Below are 22,977 nucleotides of genomic sequence, written 5' to 3' on the forward strand. Positions count from 1 at the left end.
AAAAAAAAAAACCTGTCCTGGGTCAGCTAACTCAGGCTTGTGGGGCCCAAACATCTACACAGCAATTTTCAGCCTGGAGCCAGAGCCCTGAAAGATGACCTGAGCCAGCTGTGGGTTTTTTATCCCCGTGTAGACGTAGCCTTAGAGTGCCCAATCTCTATGTTGAAACTGTTTGTTTCCTTGAAGAGCATCGTAACCAATGGCAAATCATCGCCCCGCTGCAGAAAGCCACAGGCTGCTGAGATACCCAAGGCAGAATGATTTGGGGATTACACTGGTCTGTCTCAGGAGGAGTCTTAAGGTCAGGTTTCCAGTTTGAGGTTTGACACAACAATGTAGGGAGGCCCACATTTTTTCCATCTGCCCTACTAGTGACCAGTTGTACATAAACAAAAGGGTTTCTTTTCTCCAGTGACACCAGGCTCTCAGTTTTCACCCTCCTTTCAATTTAGAATCACTTTAATCCCTTGAGGTCTTCCAGACACACAACATACATCTAATGCAGTAGCACTTATTGGGCCCTTGGGTATAGTCTGCATATTAGACACATCCTGTTGCTACAGTGAAAAGCAAGGGCCCATGCTCTCAGATGTGTGATACTTGGTGTGCTAACTAGTCATGGGCAACCCTCAGTAAGGTTTGGCTCAACACAGAGAAGTATAAATAAGTAGGGAAAGGCTTCAGACCAAGCCGCATGAATAACCACCTCAAAAAGGTCATCAGAAAAGGAAACTACACCGTGGAGGTTAGAAAACATAGGACTAAAGTGAGAACTGCTAAAAGTCAAGCTGAATTAGCTCTGGCAAAGGAAATTAAAATAAATAGGAGGGTTTTTTAAAGTTATATAAATAAAAAGAGAATAAGGAAGGGTGAGGTTGGGCTGGTATGTGGCATGGATGAGTTTAAAGGTAATCCAGGTATGGCCCAAAACTAAATAAATATTGTGCCTCGGTTTTCAATAAGGTTGATCAATATGGACCATGTGCATGAAGGCAGTATGGTTGATAGAAATGCGTGTCTAGAAATGGAAGTTGCCACATCTGAGGTAGAAGAAAATCTTAAAAAGTTTGGAGGGACCAGATCATTTCCATCCCAGAAAACTGAAAGAAGTAGCACATGAGATTGCTAATCCAGTAGCAAGTATTTTTTAAATAATCTACCTATTTGGGGGTAGTACCATATGACTGGAGAATAACTAACATTGGACCCATGTTTAAAAAAGGGTGGAAAAGTGATCCAGGCAATTACAGACTTGTTAGTCTGACCTCAGCATTTTGCAAGGCTTTAGACCACATTGTGAAGGAAAGAACAATTAAATCCATAGAGGTAAATGGTAAAGGGGATGTAATGTGCCATGGGCTTACCAAAAGTAGATCATGCCAAACTAACTTAATTTCCTTCTTTAAGAAAATAACTGATTTTTTAGATAAGAGACATGCAGTAGATCTAATAGATGTGGATTTCAGTAAAGCATATGACACATGGGAAATTATTAGTTACACTAGAGAAGATGGGGATCAGTACAAAAATAGTAAGATGGAGAAGGAACTGGTTAACGGGAGGGGGAAGGCAATGAGTTGTGCTGAAAGATGAATTATCGGACTGGAGAGAGGTTACCCATGGAGTTCCTCAAGGACTGGTCTTGGGACTAATTTTATTCAATATTTTTATTAATAACCTTGGCACAAAAAGCAGGAGTGGGCTAGTGAAATGTGCTGATGATACAAAGTTGGGAGGCATTGTCAGTGCAGAGGAGGATCGGAATATTACACAGGAAGACCTTGAAGACTGGAGTGTGATAGAAATGGGATGAAATTCAATAGTACAAAGTGCAAAGTTATCCATTTAGGGTCTAATCATAAGAATTTCTGCTACAAGCTGGGTGCTCATCAGTTGGAAGTGACAGAGAAGGAGAGAAACCTGGGTGTGTGGGTCCATTGTAGGATGATTATGAGCCACCAGTGTGATGTGTCTGTAAAAAAGGCAAATGTGATTTTAGGATGTATCAGGCGAGGCATTTCCAGTAGAGATAGAGAAGTATCAATGTAATTGTACAAGACATTAGTAAGACCCTATTTGGAATACTGTGTACAACTCTGATCACCCACATTGAAGAAAGATTAATGGAGATATCCCATCTCCTAGAACTGGAAGGGACCTTGAAAGGTCATCAAGTCCAGCCCCCTGCCTTCACTAGCAGGACCAAGTACTGATTTTGCCCCAGATCCCCAAGTGGCCCCCTCAAGGAGGGAACTCACAACCCTGGGTTTAGCAGGCCAATGCTCAAACCACTGAGCTATCCCTCCCCAAGTACAGAGAAGAGCATGTTCAGGGGAATGGAGGGCCTATCCTATGAGAGGAGACTGGAAGAGCTTGGCTTGTTTAGTCTAGCAAAAAGAAGGCTGGGATGGGATGGGATGTGATTGCTGTCTATAAATACATCAGGAGGGTAAATAACAGAGAGGGTGAAGTGCTACTTAAGCTAATGGATGGTGTCAGCACCAAGAACAAGTGGATATAAACTGGCCATGAACAAACTCAGGCTGGAAATTGGAAGGTTTTTAACTATAAGAGGGGTGAGGTTCTGGAACAGCCTCCCAACAGGAGTTGTCGGGGCAAACTACAGTATTTAATTAGTTTGAAGAGAGAGCTGGACCAGTGGCATAGCCAGAACAGGAAAACTGGCTGGGCCTCGACTTTCAGGTGGGCGGGCAGGCAATGACAAGGGGGCACCTCTCCCCAGCCCCTCCAGCCGGCCCTTACTGCTCAGCAGGCACCAGAAGATGAGGTTGCCCAGGGCATATAGGCTGCGGGGCGCACCATAGGGGACAGGGGGACCCCTCTGGGGCTTGAGCTTCAGCTGACTTCGGCTTGGTGTCCATCCACCTGGCTGGCTGTGTCCCGCTCCTGCCAGTGCCACATGCTGCTGCCCCAATCTCCAGACCCAGCACTAGCTCCACCCAGACCCGCCCCCTGGCACCTCCCCCTCCTGGAATGACTCACCCCCTCCCAGCCTGTGGATTCAGGGGGCTCCAGGCCCTATTTCGGTGGCCCTGGACACTAAGTGTGGCTGTGGCCCACCCAGGCCCACCTGTGTCTATGCCCCTGCGCTGGACAATATTTTGGTGCAATTGTATGAGGGGGTTGCTTGTGATGGTAGAAGGCTGGACTCAGCCTCCGCAGGGCTCACTTCTGGTTTACATCTTATGTTCCTAAAAGCACATGCTTCTGTGCAAATTCTGAACCATGCTTAAGGATAGGGTGACCAGATGTCCCGATTTTATAGGAACAGTCCCGATATTTGGGGCTTTGTCTTATAGAGGTGCCTATTACCCCCCACCCTGGTCCCGATTTTTCACACTTGCTGTCTGGTCACCCTACTTAAGGAAGCCTTTCCATTCTGTTTTTCAGATTCCCTTACACCCAGTGACAGAGTTGTCTAAGAAGACATGCTGCCACTTTCTGTACCTACTATGCCTGGACATCATGCCCCTTCCCCCAACTGTCTGCAATGAATGGACAATGTGCCCTAACATGACTTCTTCCAGCCCCACTATCATGTGGCAAGGCTTCCTTTGGATTTTGCAAAGGGAAGGTGGATGGGGGTGGAAGATAGGATTGATGAGAAGCTGCTCACATCTGCTGCTTTTGAGACATTTTATCCTTTTTAACTCTCATTTGTTTACCTTTTTGCTGGAAGGAGATATAAAGGCTTAAATGTTCCGGCTTTTCTCTTAGTCTTCTCCCACCCAGCACAATATTAGAATGAGACCTGTAGATTTCCTCTGACTTTTAAATGGAAAAGCCACCAGTATAAACACTAAACCTCATTATGCGTATAAGCCAGATGCCATTGAGTTAAAGCATTAGAAACCTTAAGTCTGAATTTTGTTATTGAATTATCTGAATGGCTAGACATGTCAATGGGCCATAGTAACCTGGAAAAGCCATATAACATTGCAAAGCATGAAATATGAAACAGAAAATTGATGCATAAATAAACTTTTCAGGGCATGCCTCGACATACAAGAGTTACCAGTGAATTGCATGAGTGTGGGAGGAGCAGGTCATCTGGCTCTCATCTCGGATGGTAAGTGGCTCAGTAAAGCTTACTGCACATTTTTTATACACCGTTGTCCTGAACTGTAGATATTGCCTCACATATAGCATTATCTCCCCTAATAGCATCCTCATTTTTTCCCACCCTTGTCGGTGGGTGTTTCTAGCCATGCCGTCTGCCAACTACTGGAAAGATATTTTCCCCACAAATGGATGGCATGATCTGTATAAATTACACAGCTCCGTTTTCTGTTAAATTTGGGCAGTATTAACCCCTTCTGCACTTATTTACTACAAGAGAACATTACACAAATCTACGCAGCTATGCTGAGGCTGATTAACATTATTCTGTTATTACCGATACTTGTCCTCTAACATTTGTGGATTGTTTCAGGTTATTATTTATTTTCAAGAAAACATTTTGAAAAGGTGACAATTGGTTTTCTTTTTGACTCTTGCCAGTGTAAGAAGAGAGCCAAATGTACACCCAAACTGGGGGGCAGCAGGAACTAAATTTCCAAAAAATCTGATTCCAAAGTTGTCAGTACTTATAGGGGTCATATAAAGCCTCAGAGCATTGTGAGGTTTGCCTGTCACTAATATCAATAAGCCAGGGTCAAGAATGCTGCCCCAAATATTATGGACAAGAGTTAGACTCCAGTCTCTCCCTTAAGGATCCCTGAACTATTCAATTGAATATGTAGAACTTACATGCTACTGAAGCAACACCACATAATTTAAATGGATAATGATTCTGTAAAAAAGCTCTCTCACTATCCCCCAAGTTTTCTCCTTCCCTTGACAGCTAGCAGGCTACTAATAGACATATGAATTTTATAACTGGCAGATCATTTTGGGGGTTAAATTTTATCAAATAAATGACATTTCCTAATTATCATAATTATTTGCTTTTGTGTTTTGAACACCTTTTTAAAGGCATAATTTTCAATATTTAAAGCTCCCTCCATCACTTATCAATAAACATAAAAATAATTAAACTACAGCTGTTTAATACAAATTAAAAGTAGATAACCATCCAAATTATTCATTAACATTGTAAAAACCCTTCACATTAGTTATCCACTACATGTTCAGACAGCATTGCTCAGCAGCCACTTTTCATAGGAGATGATCATAGGAACAATCTTACTTTGCCTATCTGGCAGAAATGCTTGTAACAGTTAAGAGCTATCTCCATCACCGTGAGAAGTTTAGTACAACAGTGATGGATCCATAATTGTTGAAATAGGATAGGGAAAGAACTTTGCCAGCTCCCAATTCAGCACTAGAACCACTTGTTTCTGCTTTTTGCCTTTCCATAATGCCCCAGTCATGCACACAACTGCCAAATCCAACACAGTTAAGTTTCTCCTCCTTAGCACATTTTTTTTTATTGCCCACAGATTGGGATCTTGCCCAGCTAAGAATGAATACCATTTTGATGACTAGTCAAATGCAACCAGATAAAATGGTGATGGGCAGCTTAAAACTATCTAAATACACAGTGCTTAGAAGTTATTTTATATTATTTTGATTGTGGGAGCGCCTACAATCCCCAAACTAAGGAGAAAGGCCTGACTGTGCTAGATGCTGTATGTGCACATAATAAAAAGACAGTCCCTGCTCCAAAAGAACTCACAAAGACAAGCAGCATATAAAGGCTGGGGGGAAAATTTTTTAAAATGGATTTTTCAGGGTAAAATTTTCAAACATACCCAGTGAATTTCATTGGGAATTGGGCACCTAACTCCGGTAAGTGCCTTTCAAAATTTTCACACTTAACTACCCTAATTGGCCTTCTACCTAGCCATTGTTAGATGGTAAATTTCACATAGGCACTGGGGTAGAAATTGGTGTTGAGGAGGGATTCAAAGGGAGAAAAGGAAGGCCTTATGCACTAGTTCAGGGAGGATGTTCTATGCACAGGCAGCACGGAAGAAAGTTCCAAAAAGGTTGTGGGAGAAGTTGGTAATCAGGGGATTGAAGCTGGCATTATTGCTATAGTAGGGAGCGGGCGCCATGATAAAGAGACAAGAGCAGAGAAGTAGGGAAGGGAAAAGTCAGGAAGGGTCTTGAAGCTGAGGACACAAAACTTGATTTTGATGCAGCAGAAAGTGGGAAACCAGGGATGAGGTCAGAGTAATGGCCAAGGAAGAGGGTCTTAGCAGCTGTGTTTCACATAGAGTGGAATGGAGGTGACTGTCGGGGAGGAGGTTGAGTGATATGCCAGACCTTCATGAAAAAATTTACCTGATATCACATAAATGAACCTTTATTGCTTAATAAATCAGAGGAATGCTGTCGTTCAAGTAGCCTGGAACGACTGCAAAAAGTTATTATCACAGTTCTTTTAAGGGAAGGGTTTAATGCCATGATTGGATTGCTGGGGACTAGCTTAACAAAAGAAAGAATGGTTAAAGGGATCATTTACCTTGTTTTCCATGCTGGATTTGCCTGCTTTTTCTTCCATGTGCACTCCTTATGGCATTGTCTGCGTTTGCTCCTTTTCCACAAAGTGAAACGCTCAAGAGAGTTAATTGCAGGTTTGGAGATGTGCTAAATTGAAGCGGATGGCAGCTGTGAACTGGGCGCATCCTGCAAGAAAAGGTTTGAGTTTCCTTTGTAGTCAAACACATAATAATTTACTATTCCATCTGCTACTAACTTTTTGCTGGCCCCCAGTAAGGGCTCTGGCAGAGAAAATAATGCCCTTTCATTTTGTTTACAGCAAATGCTAGTATAACCAGGATAATGTCATTACCTGTATTTCCTCAAGGGCTTCACCTGTACTTTACAGGCTCCAAATCAGAATGGACTCTAAATACACTGACACCCATTGACTGACATTATTGGGCCTGATCCAACCCTCACTAATGTCAGAGTCCTTCCACTGACTTCTAAGGGGTGTTGGATCAGGCCTATAGCTAGCCATCAGACTGTCTTTGGGGGGAGGAATAGCTCAGTGGTTTGAACATTGGCCTGCTAAACCCAGCATTGTAAACTCAATCCTTGAGGGGGCTATTTAGGGAACTGGGGTAAAAATCTGTCTGGCAATTGGTCCTGCTTTGAGCAGGGGGTTGGACTAGATGACCTCCTGAGGTCCCTTCCAACCCTGATATTCTATAATTCTTAAGCAGAATGAGATTTTGCCTCTTTTCGCAAACCTACTGCCCTCCCTCCCCAAAATACCCACCATGTACCATGTGAGGTAGATTAGTTAATTTAGAATAGAACAGGATTTAGGCAGGTAGCTAAGTAGCATAGTGGTTACTAACCTTGCTTTACATGCAGAAGATTAGACCCTGACCCCACATCCCCAATGCAGCCAGCAACTCCTTATCTGGTGTCCCAGACACTATGGCAATGTGCACTACATACATCAGTGTAATAATTCCTTTCCTTTTCTTCACTGTGGTATACATGTGCCATGCAGTTTGCCTGACACTGTGCAGCACAGTACTTGGCAGTATGATGAAGTAAATGGAACACTTCATTATGAGAGTTTCCCTTAACATGAAGTTAGTTTAAGCTTTAATCCTGGCAGAAAACTGCATTTTGAATAGGTGGATGGGATACCACGTGGTTGAGATGTCCAATCATCAGTAAAAAAGTGCCCTTCATATCACTTAAAAAGCTGATCATACATTGGCCAACGTACAGAGTGGTACAAGGTTCCCTACAAGCGGAAGAGTGTGCTGAGCTTTCAAAATGCAGACACAAGAGTGAGAGGGAACCTGAAAATAAAATCTTTAGGGGGAGGAAAAATACCCTTGAGTCATAATTTACAACCTCTGAGTCACTTTCCACCTACCGGGTCAAGTTTTACCCTCACGTACAGCACGTAGACATAGAGCAAATCCACTGTTTTAATGGAGTTACTCTGGAGTAATTGGGAACAGAATTTGACTCTAATAGCTGTGATTTCCCCCCCAGCAACCCTGGAAACCATGAGGAAAACGTTCCCCACAATATCAAATCAGGATCCTCTTCTTCCTGCTGCATGACTTATAAATGATGACAGTACAAAAAATAACTATGAAAAGGCTGGTTTTTGTATCCATAGAGATTGAACTCTGTGTGTTTGGTACAGCTTTGAAAGAAACACCGGGGCGTTTTGGTCCTTCCTCCCACACCCCCGCTTATGTTAAATTAATTTCTTGATCATACATTATATTTTCTATGATTTGAGTTTCCTGTCTTGGGATTTCTTATTGAAAATAATTAACAATAATATAACTAACAAAACAACAGGTTCATGTACGACAGAGATCAGTGACATTCAGAGCGCTCCCTTGCTTGTATGGAAATACTGTTTTAATTAGGAAGTTTTCTACAGACTTGAAGGCCAAGAATTTCAAGTGACTAGTGATTCGGGGTGTTCATTTTGGGACACAACAAAAAGGCCTGATTTTCAGAAGGCAGGTGCTCAGCACTTTCTGAGATCAGGCCCCTTTGAGGTGGCTTAAGGTGGGTACCCAAAGGCTGATGCACTCAAAATCAGTAGTCGCTTTTGAAAATCTTGACCATGGAGTATATCCCTCTATCTAATTCATGGGTTGCCTTATTCCTAGCAATCACTGAGAGGATGATGACTGCTTGTTATCACTCAAAGGTGCAATAGCTTTACAAATAAATCACGGCAGTTGAACTCTCTCATTTCCCTCCTTAATTTTTACTATTACTATTATTTCTATTCTTAAAGCATTTTTATTCTTGATGTAGATTCGGTGAACATTCCATTTAAGCAGTGAAAGTTTGACCTGTAGCCTGAGGCTCTCCCCTTGCTCAAGGTGTACCAATGGTCCTTAATCTGCTAGAACCTAAATGTGGAATGCAGTATGGGACTCAGCTCCAGAATGCAAAATAAGAGGAACAAGAATCTCCAAATCATAAGAGTCTGGGTGGCTCGATCTAATGGGATAGACAGTCAAAACACTTATGAACTGAACACTGTTGGATGGAGTGAATTTGTGGTTTCAGTTTAATTTCTAGAAGACAAGTAAGTGCCCAACACAAAAATCACTAACACTGACCCCTTTTTTGGTCATTTAGTCAGAGGAGACAAGATTGGACTGATGTGGAAACCACGAATCCTCATACCACAAAAAGTGGTCCCTTCTGGTTAGAATTGAGGAGTAGCAGGGCAGTAAGTAGATGTTTACACCGTTGAGACATAATATTCGGTACACACCCATACTGAGGATAAAAAGAGGGCTTCACTCTCAGGATGCCATCTCTAAGAGGGTTATTAAATGCAACTAAAAGAAATAAGCCTTTTCTCCCACACCCAAAATATGATCAATTAATTTCTTAAATCATAGAAAATATAATGTACAATCGAGTTTCCTGTCTTCAGATTTCTTACTGAAAATAATTTACAATAATATAACTAACAGAACCACAGGTTCATGTATGACAGAGATCATAGTGAATTCGGAGTGCTCCCTTGCTTGCATGAGCCTCCAAGTCCTACACTGCACATTGAACTCCGAAAACCTATAACTAAATGCAGCTCAAAAATTCTTTTTCTGTAGAAAATCCCATGACAAATGTCCTCAAGTGAGGTCACTTGAGAAATCCCTGGATTTCCGCCTGAATGTCAGTCACACCACACATCAATCTCTAGAATAATGGCTCTCAATGTACGGTCTGAAGACCACATGAACAAACAGAATGCCAAGGGAAGGAGGTTTGCAACAGGTGCCCTTTAGCAAGGAGATCTGTATAAACTGCCACTCCAAAAGACTAAAGGCTGGTATAATGCCTATGAAGGCAGTGGAAGGAATCCAAATGACTTCAGTAAGCAATGGATTGGGCCCATGGGTTTTAAAATGTATTTTACAATCAAACCCATGTAGTGTGGATTTTGTTTTTGTCCTCCAGAGCCCTCAGTAGCAAGTTTGTTTAAAGTGGGCTTTGCAGAGTTTGCACTACTGTTCAGGGCTTCTTAGGAAAAACATTCTGATACTGCAGCCTGATACCATTGTTTTGAGAGTTAATCCTGGTGGATCTAGAGTAATAGCTACAGGCCCTTCATGCTGCTGTGATCCTTTGAAAAGCTATTTACACTTTCAGTTTATATAGGGCTGCAAACGCCTCCTTGAATAAAAGCATTCTGTATATGCTAGCCAAAATAAGAAAACATGGGGTCAAATTCATCCTCGGTGAGACTCCACTGAATCAAATCATCTTTCATTAAGGATGAACTTGGCTCATTTTGTTTCCTTTTAAAAATATGAAATGCACTTGTCTAAATGGCTTGATTTCACTTCCTTTTATTTGATGTTTTAGAAGTGGTAACATAAATATCGGTCAAAATCACATGCGTTATTTCCTGTTGTGCTACCCCAGCACAATAAAAGAGAAAAGATTAAGAAATAGCATAATTAAACTCTTGAAGAAATTCTTGCTCTCATTGAAGTCACTGGCAATTTTCCATTGACCACAACAGTTTGAGGAGTGGGCACCCTCTGGATATTGCAGGTCTGGTAGTTTTATAAATGAGCTTCCGCTTTCCTCTATGAGAACACATTACCTCCACCCACATCACAAAAAGATTTCCTGTGAAGTCCATACTGGCTGTTGTCATGAGCCCCAACACAGTGTTCTGCTTTTGCTAGCTGATATACATAGCAAAAGTGAAATATTCTGCAGAAGCTGTATAAGGAGGAGGATAGGTAGGCTACAGTATGTATCCTATGCTAAAATCTTGCCCAGCAAGGAAGTAACCCACTGCTCTAGTCCATAACTGTATAGTTATAACAACTGAAGTTATTCCAAACATTGTCCCATTTCAAGTTGTTCAGAGCGGACTGCTGATGTTACAATCTACACTCTAGTTCATGAAGTCATTCCAGAGATCCGGATGCACGTGAAATTAACACGCTGGAAATTAAATGCTACACTTGAAGTGACAAACTGCTCTTAAGAGGAGACCATGACAGATTAGTTAGCCTGTCTCTGATTTACATTTGATAGAATGCAGAAAAAATGTTAAGAATGAATTTTACAATTATATAAGCCTTGCATCTTTTAAGGAAGATTTAGTTGGTCTTAGTGACACTTCAAAGCATGGTTATTAAGGCCAGCAGAAAAAAAGGAGATAGCCTTGGGATGACACGACGCAGAGGTAGAACAGAAGGTCAGGAACTGAAACTGTTTGAAAACCAGCATTCAATACATTCCTGCATGAATTTGGGCACAGACCACAGCAAACACCACTTGGGCATGGGGGAGAGAAAAGGCTGGAGCACCCACGGAAAAAAAATAGTGGATGTTTAGCACCCACTGGCAGCCAGCTCCTCCCTCGAGCGCCTCCCATCTGGCAGTGGGCCCCGCTGATCAACTCCTCCTCCTCCCTCCCGGCGCCTCCAGCCCGCCATGATCAGCTGTTCCGCAGTGTGCAGGAGGTGCTGGGGGCAGGGGGAGGAGTGGGGATGGGGTGCACTTGGGAGAGGAGTGGAACTGAGCAGGAAGAGGCAACGTGCGAGTGGGGGCTTGGAAGAAGGGGTGGAGTGGAGGTGGGGCCTGGGGTGGAGCAGGGGTTGAGCACCCCTAGGGCAAGGTACAAGCCAGCACCAGTGTGTGAAAGGCATAGTTGGACCGTAAGAGGTAAAGAGAGGGGAAAACCAAGAAGGATGTGTCTGAGACAGGTAGTGAACAGGTCACAGGAAAAAAGCAGAAAGCCCTCTGATAAAGTGACAATTTTGCACTTCTACCACTAAACCAAGATCCACTACTTCTTATTTATTATTTGTTTTTATAATAGGGCATAGAGCCCCATCCGAGATCAAGGCCCCCTTCTGCTAGGCACTGTACAAACACATCGTATGCAAGAGTCCCTGTCTCAAAGAGTCTACTATCTAAACAGACAAGACAGACAAGCAATTATCTCAATTTTACAAATGGAAAACTGAGGCAGAAAGGCTAAGTGATTAGCCTAAAGTCATACAGGAGCCTGTGATAGAATAAAGTACTGAACCCCAATCACCTGAGCCACAATTTATTGTCTTAACCACAAGCCCGCCCTTCACGTCTGCTTTACATAGCTTTATTCTTGCTGAGTACAGGACTAGATATGCGAGAGGTACCTTTTTGTTTGTTTGTTTTAAGCTTATTTTCTCTCTTTTCACTTAACTCTCGTTTTTACTTACACCTCTTGAGCCTTAAATTACATTGATGTAAAGTCACTACAGTACGTCCTTGAAAGGGACGACAATCTTCTGACCTCTTCTGAAAGGTAATCAGGGATAAAACTGTATGTATCCTGGAAGACTGGCCTGAGGCAATCATGTAAGAATTGTCCCCGAGATACTGGCTCAGCCAGTGTGGTAACCAGTGAGCCAAGAGGAGTGGCTATATAGCTATGTCTCAATATCAGCGACTGGACAACAGCCATGAAATTGTCTAAATTGAGGAATATGTGAACAAAACTCACTTTGGTCTAATCCCCCAAGTAAAAGACAATCCCCAGTTACATTTTTTTTAAAATCATGGTCTGGTTTAAATTAGACACAGGTCAGGTTCATTATGAAAATGTCTACTTAGGTAATATTTTACTTTGCTCACCAGATCCATATGTCCAACTTGGGAATGCAGGTGTGGTTTACGCAAGCATGCTGTTGCTCTCACATCAGATGGGAGAAGCTTTGTTTTAACTCCTTAAGGCACATGTGCAAATGGCAATTATATCTGGGATACATTCCATTTCCCCCTTTTTTATTTGTAGGAATAAGGAAGAAAGCAGCCTTTTAGGGTTAAATTGTGGCTGTTAGGCATGGCCAGCTGGCTGCAAAGGATAGTATGGAGGAGCAGTGTGCTAGGAGGCATCCTGCATCAGACAAGACCAATTATCTCCTGAAACACTCTGTTTTTACAGAGGAGGTGGTCGTGGTGATGGTGGTAAACAGTAATTTAATACTACCATTTAAAGGATGCAGCATACTCTGCCCTTTCTCCCCCCGCCCCCCAACCCTCCCAGCCAGTGAAGTCTGTTAGCTGACACCGGAGTAGATGTCGTTGTTTAAGAATGTGGATGAGCTATAGAGAGCAAAGGTCATCCTCCATTTTGGAAGGCGTAGCTCTGGACTGCAATCAACACCAAGCTCTGATTGCTGTTATGTCAGTAGAATTGCCAACCTCGTTCCATTCAGAGATCATGAGTCAGGTCCCCCAAACTCATGAGATCGGCTTTAAAATACATTTGAAGTTCTTTTAATTTGGTTAATTAATTTGGTTAATGTTCAGGTTTTGGGGCCTTTAGATTACACTGTGGTCACGTTTTCAAACTTTTTTCTGCAACCATAGGTGCTAGAAATGTCCTTTTGGAGTTAATTTTAAATGAAAGCCAAGATTCTCACGGAATCATTTGTCTTCAGGGTTTGCGGCTTTCCGAAAACCACCAAATATTGCAAGACTCACCGGAAGGTTGTGAGACTAGGCCAGGCTGTGTTAGCTATATAATGTGTAAATAAAAAATAATGTAAGTATTAAAAAATTCTCTGTGCCGTAATAAAGACATGCCCCCAATGTGGGGGCATAAGGGCAAAGGACTCTGCCTACTCCTCTCCCTCTTTCTAGGAAGTTGCTGCCAAAGAGTAGCAACTCAGTTGCAGTCCTTGTAACCAAACTGCCCTTTCTTCCTTTTTCCTGCCCTTCCGCAATGCCCACGCGCACTCTGCATGGTGCAATTTGATTATGTCTACAGAAAGACACAAAAGAATCACACTATCACCTCTTGCTACAGCATTTCAGCCCTTTTACTGGAAGCTTTTCTTTCCCTCTCAATGCTCTTTGGAGATTCAGATGAAGAGAAGTTTTGCATTAATGATTTCTAAGAACCAGAACACAGACAATAGTTTACAAAGGGCAAACATTTTGCTAGTGTTTGTGTGTCCAAGTCAAATGCAAATAGCAGGGTATCAGCAGATCTGAGATATGACGTGCAATGAAGGAGGGTCAAAAAGCTTAATTTACATGGTCTGATAATATTTTCATGCTATTTTGTTGTTTTATTTTCTGCACATAAAACAGAAAAAAAAAGTATTTTCTTTTCTTTTTCAGGAAAAGAGTATTTTAAGGGTTGCCTTTAAAAGTATTGTACTTGTTAAAAATACACATTCTTCATTGCAATGCAAATCAAAAGTAACAATAATGCTATGTTTTATAAAAAAGCTTTTCTATTGTTGCCAAATAGCCAAAAAGATTTTGCATGCCTTCACAAGGAACATTAGCACATAATGTCTGATCTAATGCCTATACACCACACACACACACACACACACACACACACACACACACACACACGGCATGCCAATTGTCCCTTCTATTTCTCTCCTCTTGGCATTGACAAAACTCCATGATGTTGCAGATGACCTCGGAATCATTTTATTACACTGGGCTTTGCAACATTATTCAGATTAAATCTGTAAGAGTCCCTTCTCCCTTTGATGTAATCCTGTTACAATAGGTCTCTGCATGGGAACACACTTGATTCTGGCTTTCAAAAGGCTCAGATCACTTACCTCCAATCAGCACTAACCTTTAGGACTGGGGAGGGGACCCACCTCTCAATTCATATCATCCCAGAGACCACGTCGGGAATAGAGATAAAAAAACCCAACAGGCAGCTTGCCCTGATGACATTCAGCTAGCTACCAGCAGCACGAGGTTAGAACGACAGAGCTATCCTTTCTTCATTAAGTGTATTTATAAACATGCAGTACATAAGCATTTTTCCTTTCTTCACAGTGACGGGTGATTATATGTCTATGAAAGGTTTTCATTTATTTGGCGCCAGAGTAATCAAAATCAGTTGAAACTGTGGCAAAAGAAGGGAAAGAAAACAAGTAGGCGTGGGATTGACTGTGCCTCTCTCTCCCTGGGCCTTCCAAGGGTAGTAGCTGGCAAAAGTGCATCCACTGCAGATGAACTTCTCCTTCAGCTGGTAATTGTTCCCAGTCTTGTTCATGGCTTCTGTCCATTGAGGATGTAGCCCTGCATAACTTTAAAAGCAATCGGCTCTGCTCTGGAAACACTGTGGGAGCTTCTGAGCCAGCATGTGCGTGACTCTGTTTAGACTTTTAAAAAAGACCAAGTGGTCCCAGAAAACCTTTGTGAATGAAATTTTCATGCTTTCATGTCTGTCCCGGCACAGATTCTGGGTCAGTCCTTGTGATCTCAAACATCCTGTTTAAACTGGCGTTTTCCACTACATACACACAAAAATATTTCCATTATAAGCTTTTCATGGTTGTGCATGGGCAAGCAAAATGACTTAGGTAAGGAAAGAGAGTTAACGGGTCTGTGTAAAAATAAAACAAATATATAAAATAAATAATAATAATAAGAAAAAGAATACTGATTTTTTTCCATGAGTCTCCCTGGCTATTAAATTTCTTAAATTCATCTTGTAAGGCCAGATGTTGAAAACTTCAATGACAAAGTTTGTGTTTTCATTCCTTTTTCTCCCCCTCACTTTCATAATTATGCACCAAAAATACAGTGATTACTCTAACACTACAAACATTCTGCGTTGGATGAAAAGGTGGCACAACATCATTGCTTCCAAAATTATCCTTTGAGGGAGTTTCCAACCCTCTTCGGTGAGAGAGACGCACAGCGACCCGGTTTCCTGCCACTCCATGGAGGACATTTTGTCCAACCGATCTAATGAGCCATTTTACATACAGTAGAACACCTATTTTCACTGCCCTCAGAATAGGGCATCAGCCAAATACAGACATTTTCCTGTTGCAGACTAAGTATCTCGACACTGTTGCTGAGAGAATGCCATGCAGCACAGTGGAACTTACTGACCACAGCAAAGGGACTGCTATTTTACGGCCATTCTAACAAATAATACAGCAGGGATAGTCAATTATACTTTGTCAATTTTCTTGGTAAAGGGATAGTCAAGGTCCAGACTCCAGAGAAAATAATAATAATAAAAAATCCAAACAATAATGATAATAATAAGTAAATCAAAAGGTTTCAGGGTCTGTTCAAAAGTAAACTGCTAGGTTTGAATCCCATTTTATATTTGCCTTTTCTATTTCTACATCCTTAAGTTTCAAAATAAAAGGCTTGGGGCTCTCCTCTACTATGGACCTAATCTGAAGACCACTGAAATCAGTAGGAGTCTTTCCAATGACTTCAATGGGTTTTGGATCAGGCCCCGTACGGGCACAGCTATCCACATGGGTATGAAAGGATACGTGTCAAGGGTTTATCTACAAAGTGCGGTAGAGTGCACCAGCTTGGGTGTAAATTCAGTGCACACAGTACTACATCAACACACAGTAGGGATCTTTAAGTGCATGCCAGCAGGGTCCACATGGACAGTTAGTGCACAACACACTGGTGTACACTAGAATTTACATCTCAGCTAGTGAGCACTAACACACTGGTAGACAGGCCCTTCATGGTCAAAGCACAGGCCTGGGTGTTAGATCTGTGCTCGCTTGCTGGTTCTTTCAAAACAGACTTGCTGGGTAGCCCTCTACAAATCATTTAACCTTGCTACCTCAATTTCCCCATCTGTAAAATAGGGACAGTAATGCCTCATTACCTCACAGAGGAGATGTGAGGCTTAATTTGTTTGTTTGTAAAGTGTTTTGAGATCTTCAGATGAAAAGTGCTGTAGGTACCAAGTCTTATTTGTTAAGTATTGAGTTTTATGCATGACCCTTGCACTGGAGAATGATCCCGGGGGGCTGATCCTCAACTGGTATAAATGGCTATAGCTCCGCTGGCACTATGACAATTTACACCTGCAAAGGAACCGCCCTCTACTGCTTTGATAGGTTTCTCCAATAGCACAGTGCATAATTTGATTTATACAGTCATCTCAGAGTCACACATATCCCACTTATACTTGATAGCTTGTGTGTTTAATAAAAATCTTTCCTTTCACCCAAAAATAAGTCAGTCAGTGTTAAGGATGTGAAGTAAATCCACAAAAGCAAACACGTCCTTCCCTCTGCCCACAATGTGCCTTGGCATGGTCTCATAGCATAGATATATACTATAAGATATTTGAGTGTTTGGAAGTCATTTTAACACAGAGGTTTGAGGGAATGTAAATCTGGTCAATTTGATGTTCAAGTGACTGTAGTAGGCTAACTTCAAATTGTCTTGCTCCGTGGGCTTAGTCAGATACTTAATGGTATTTGAACATAACTGTTTGTGATTTAGTTTCCCTCTTAGGGTGTTTTTTAAGAAGGGAGTGGGACAGAATGAGCACACTGCTAACTCTGCTCTGTGCTGTGAATGTATACAACCTCTAGAGTATGATGGAACTAGAATACTGAACACACGAGAATCATAAGAGCTAATACCTAAATCTGATTCTAAGCACTTTACAAACATTAACTAACTAAACCTCTCAATAACCCTGTGAGGCAGGCAAAAATTATCCTAGATGGGGGAAACAGAGGCAAATAGGATAAGGGCTTGGGGGTCTTTCCGAAAAAGTCAGGCCACTCTGATTCGATAGGATATAAGTGATCAAATATAGGCACTGAGGTTTGAAAATGTTGGTCTTTATTCTTTTAAAAATAATTGCGGTTCAACTTAAATAGCGCTGTTTTAATAGTGACAACAACAGTGTGGTGGGAAATTTTCTAAATCAGCAGTTCTCAAACTGATCTGCAGACCTGCTTCTGTCACAAAAGCCACAGGGAAATTACGTGTCTGAGCTGAATTTAGAGGTAACATTTTCAAAGACATACCTAGAAACAAAGGTTCCATTTTCAAAATGAATTTAGGTACTTAGGAGCCAACAATCAGCTCCTAAGTCACTTTTAAAAATGGGACTCAGGTGCTTCTGAAAATATTATCCTAGAACACTGGAGGTGCTGGGAGACCATGCTCCTCTCACATAACGCAACTTATAAAAACAGTCACTGAATACGTGAAGTAGCGACTGACTAAAAACTGTTACATAATGGTCATTTAATTTTTTTGGAGATACAAAACCAGAACTGACCAGTTCTAATACAGCATATCCACATGGCGCTTTTCAATTACAGGAGGGAAGTATCTTTACTGTGCTCCACCCCTAGTCCCCCGAGTCTAAACTAGCAAATATCTGTTTGCACTTTTGTAACAAAGATTACTAAACTGATTCACCAGTGTATTATCACAATCTTATATCATTGGAGTTACACTGGCATAAAACTAGTGTAACACGGTGGTGAATCGGAGCCTTCGTCTCTCTGCACTGAGATTTCTACCTCAAAGGAACAAAAACACATCCTATATTAATTTGTGTGCATGCCTCTGCTGAACAGAACAAAGCTCTCAAACGTGCCAGATTGGTTATGAGATACGTGCAGACAGGGCACTGAGTTAGGAACACACTGTTTTTTATGTATGAATTAACTCAAGATTGAGCCCATATAATTAGAGGGGGAAATCTAGTACACTAACTCACTAACCCCACTGCTCTTACCCCTACCCCATCGTGCCCTTTCCGGTAACAAACAAGTGCTGCTGCACTGAATCTGTTCCTTAAAGCAGTCACTAATGCCCACAGATAGTGAGGGTTCATCTGGTTTTCATATACATGTGATTTTTGTTATTAATTGCTGAACTTTTCTTAGAATGGCCAGTCATTCCAGTGTTCTCAGTTCATCTCTTTCTGCTTAAGTTTCTTTCCAGATTTAGGATCTGAACCACACCAAAACATTAAGTTTTTTCCCTCAGAAGTTGCTGGACTCTCAATGGAAATAGATTAAGTTTGCTGGGTTTTGCTTTCCTTGCAAACAAGCTGAGGGGACAACCCTATTTGTTAGCAGACAAACAACTGGATAAAAAGAGCTGGCTCACTCTACCTGGTTCATTGGAGTGCTCACAAACACTTCTTGGGACTGCACCCTGTGGTCAAATGTTTGTTAAGGGAGGGGAGTGGTTATTTAATAGCTGAATTTACAGTGGGGTCTGCCAAACAGCAGCACCTCTGGCTCATCAGGTTTTTGCACTTGTTTTTAATTTTGTTGTCACAGAAGCAGCCGCTGAAAGGGTTGCAGTAGTACAAACTTGACCCCAGACTGATGGAGTAGTCTGGGTGAGACCAAGGAAAGAAAACCTCTTTCAAGAAACAGGATAGTACACCCAGACTCTCACACTGGCCCTGAAGAACAATGTAGTGTGTTCAGCTTGGCTGTTTGTTGCTTTTATCTTTCATAATAATAATAATAAACAAAAAATGAAAACACACTGTTCCCTTCTACAAATAGCTAAGAACCCCTCTCCTCCATGTTCCCTCCTGGCAAATAAAGGCCTGATCATGTTCTCAATTAGACTTATTGGAGTTTTGCCATTGATTTTAGCAACAGCAAGATTGAATGATTGTTTTTATTGTTGGCTCCTCGGCTATAGCAGAACTCTCTAGGAGCAGCTAAAGACCCTGCAGTGGGAGCCAAACTCCATTATTATAATAATACATTTAGGACTCCATACATCACAGTAGAATCCCCAGTGATGGCAATGGAGGTTTGCACAAAGAACAAGAGCAAAATAGGCCTCTATTTAGTAACTAAATGCCATCATTATTTATTATTTGTTCAGTGCCATAATTTTGTATACATCATCACTTGGTGGGAAAATAATCTTTAGGATCCTTGTTATTTTGACCCCCTTTTTGCTTCTCTTCCTTTGCCATCTCTCACTCTCTCTCTTTCCCTTTCCCACTCCCCACCACCTTTCCTGTCTCTGTGTTTATCCTTTCTTTTCTTCACATTTTTTTTTTTACTGCAGCAACTTCCAATCCCAATCCTCTGTGGATTTAGCTCCCACCACCCCACCCCATCTGCTGAAAGGAAGAACAGTGAAATAGTTAATGGTGAGATCTGAGTGTCATTGTTAGTGTAACTTCCCCCAGTTAGATTAATGGAAGGTGGGGGAGTTTATGCCTTGCAGAGCCATTTGGTCCAGGCTGTCTGGAGACTAAGACAATACTGCATTGCACTTCACGTTGGAAAGGTATGCTCTGCAACCATGGGGCTAAAAACATCATTAAAAAAAAAAAGCTGAGACTCAGCCCAATTTGAATACATCGTACAAGCCACATAATGCATCGAGTGGACTAGATACAGGCTTGGAGTCCCAAATCTGACACCTTTGCACATAAGGGGTGTTTTCAGTAGAGATCACTTGGTTCCTCTGACGGCTCACCAGAGCCAGCATTGGGAAGTGTTCAGGGCAGTGTAAGGTGAATATGATTAGGCAAATTTAGATGTACAGAATCAGGTAGGAAGGGCAGTTATTAGGCCAAAGTAGTAGTGGATGATATTGTTCACTTGGATTGTACCCTGTACGGTTTTAAATCTAGAGAGGTGCCTTATAAAAGCATTAAAAAACCATAGCATTAAAACACAAACTTCTAACATAAAAGTAATTTTTCTCCCTAGGAAATAACTTGCATTCCTGGAGAGAGGGAGGGGGAGATTAATATAACATGTTGTGGCATGAAAGTAATATTAATAATATGACCTCTAAGAATTCTCAGTCTCTCTGCAGAATGAAGGCCATGGGATTGTTCAGCAATGCTCTGTTGCCTCGACTTGGGTCTTTGTTCTCAGCACTCACATCTCCTTCCCTAAGTCCAGGCCTGATGCTCTTCTCTGCATTCAGGTTCCCCTACTTTGCCTCCCCACCTTCAGCCTCTGTTTGTTCCTCGGCTTTCAGCCTCTTTCTGGCCACTGCCTGAACCTCACCTTTCTCTTTATTTCTGTCTGTCTGCTTCCCAAGTACTGAATCTCTATGTTCTGCTTTCACTCTTCCTGTTCCCACAAGTCATTTTCCCATCCTTGGGCTCCAACAGCCAAATTCACTACTGATGTCAGTAGATTCCGTTCCTCTTAAATTTACAGAATTGCACCCATTTATAGCACTACTGAGCTTGCCTCTGATCTGGTTCCATGTTATTCTTTTGTACTTGTGCTGCCTTTCTTTGCCTTAGGCCTCTTCTCGTTATTCTTACTTGTTCCTATAACTGGAGTACCTAGAGTCTTCAAGCAAGATCAGGCCTTCATTGTACTAGGCACTGTATATACTCAGAGCGAGAGACACAAAGGAGCTTACACTCTGAACGTAAAAGACAGATGGAGGGTGGGAGAAAGGAAGTATTAGTTTTATCATCCCTATTTTGCAGATGGGGAACTGAGTCACAGAGGGATAAAGTGACTTTCCTAGCTCAAACAGAAGGCCTGTGGCACAGTTGGGAATTGAACTAAGATAGCCTCAGGCCCAGAAATTGCAAGGCTACCCTTTTTCCCACCCTCTCTCTCTCTCTCTCTCGCTCTCACTCTTTTCTGATTTTTTCATTCAGCTTGGCTTCTCTGCATTGACTTCCAGTGCTGATGCTCATGAGCAGTGCCTTCCTTCCTTCATACCAGTGCTAATCACATGACCCTTTTCAATACACCAAAGAGCGTAGGATGTTTCACATGATATTTAATACACTACTGCAATAATTTTTTAAACTTCTTATGTGTCAACTCAAAATCTTTTGTGGCTGAGCGGCACTCACTGTCACAATGAGTTGGATTCACAGAGCATGAAACCTTAAAAGGCTCAGTTCTCTCACTGAATTTTGAATCTATGACAGTCAAAGTAAATAGGGGTATAGCATGTCCTCCCACGCCTGTTTTTTTACATATGAATGGAGTATGTTTTGGGTATGAATAGAGACTGTGCAATGTGTCTCTCTGTCATCCTCCCTAAAAGAGGCTTGATGCAAACACAAATGCCTACAAGTCAGAATTTCACATCCCAACTCAACTAAAGAAGAAAGTATTGTTAGAAAGCAGGATGTTTGCACAGATATTTGCATGGCCACTGTGCAAAAGTCCTCATGCATGTAATTTAGAGAGAGTTTAAGAATGGTAACAGCTCCATAACCATAGTGACCAAAGACAGGGCAGCTGTCAGAGAAGAATAACAGGGTATGTTAGGTACTTTCAGGCTCCCTTTGATTATATTTAGGGTCTGACAGCAAATATTCCAAAGTGCCATGACTATTTGCAGGCAGCTCATCTTCAATCTAAATGGGAAAGTAACACATTTCAGAATCACTTCTGCTCCAATGAAGGGCCAGATTCTGCCACCTTTGTTCACACTGAGTAGCACCTTCAATAGAACTGCTTAGGGGCTAAAGTTCTACTCAATATGGTCAAGGATGGCAGAGACTAGTCTTTAATTTGGTCTGCATCCTACTAATGTAATGTGAAGAAAATGTATTACAATGAATCAGAGATGGGTCCAAGCCCAAAGCCTTTATCTTCACATTATTCTCCCTAAACACTGGAGAAATCCAGCTTCAGATCAGAACTTTAGGATTGTCTGTCTGTCTCTCTCTAATGGGCCAATGCCAAATACTCCCAAGATTTGGGGAAGTTTGAATACAAGACTAAATATTATGGCTTGGCTCTATTTCTACAAGAAGGACATGATCCTGCTGTCATGGAAAAACTCCCATTGATTTTAATGGAGCAGGATCAAGCACCAAATGAGAATGAGTTACAGTAATTAATACATGCAGAGCTTTCTCAGGACAGTCATAAGACACCATAGAAATTCCTAAATGGACAGATACCATTTCCCTGTTCTGAAACATTAAAAAGGTGTTCACTCAAGAGAAAGTGTAGGAAGAGTCCTGTCCCAGGCCTTGAATAAACATAGCTGCATCATGATCAAACTGCATTGTCTCAGAGTGATTTAAAATTCTCTGGACCAGTCTAGTGGCAGTAATCTCCACTACTATACAAAAGACATAAATTCCATTCCTGATATACTGTACCTCACTCCCCAGACCAGCAGTGCAGTAAAAACTGGACACTCAGTACACGGGAATAGAAGAAAGCCTTTGTGTATTTCACCTGGGACTCTTTCAGCTGACTCTATCAGGAAGCTTTC

At 41.7% G+C, this 22,977-nt stretch overlaps 1 long non-coding RNA gene across 1 annotated transcript in view; it reads left to right on the forward strand.

Annotated features, from left to right (window-relative positions):
* The window catches only part of LOC117867452, a 44,890-nt gene that overhangs the window by 13,227 nt on the left and 8,686 nt on the right, over positions 1-22,977 (forward strand). Inside the window, exon 3 of the long non-coding RNA XR_004643414.1 lies at positions 4,011-4,090. This is a non-coding gene — a long non-coding RNA (uncharacterized LOC117867452). The remainder of the gene's footprint in view (positions 1-4,010; positions 4,091-22,977) is intronic.

Source organism: Trachemys scripta, chromosome 1 (genome assembly GCF_013100865.1).
Source record: "Trachemys scripta elegans isolate TJP31775 chromosome 1, CAS_Tse_1.0, whole genome shotgun sequence".
In the NCBI taxonomy this organism is placed as follows: domain Eukaryota; kingdom Metazoa; phylum Chordata; order Testudines; family Emydidae; genus Trachemys; species Trachemys scripta.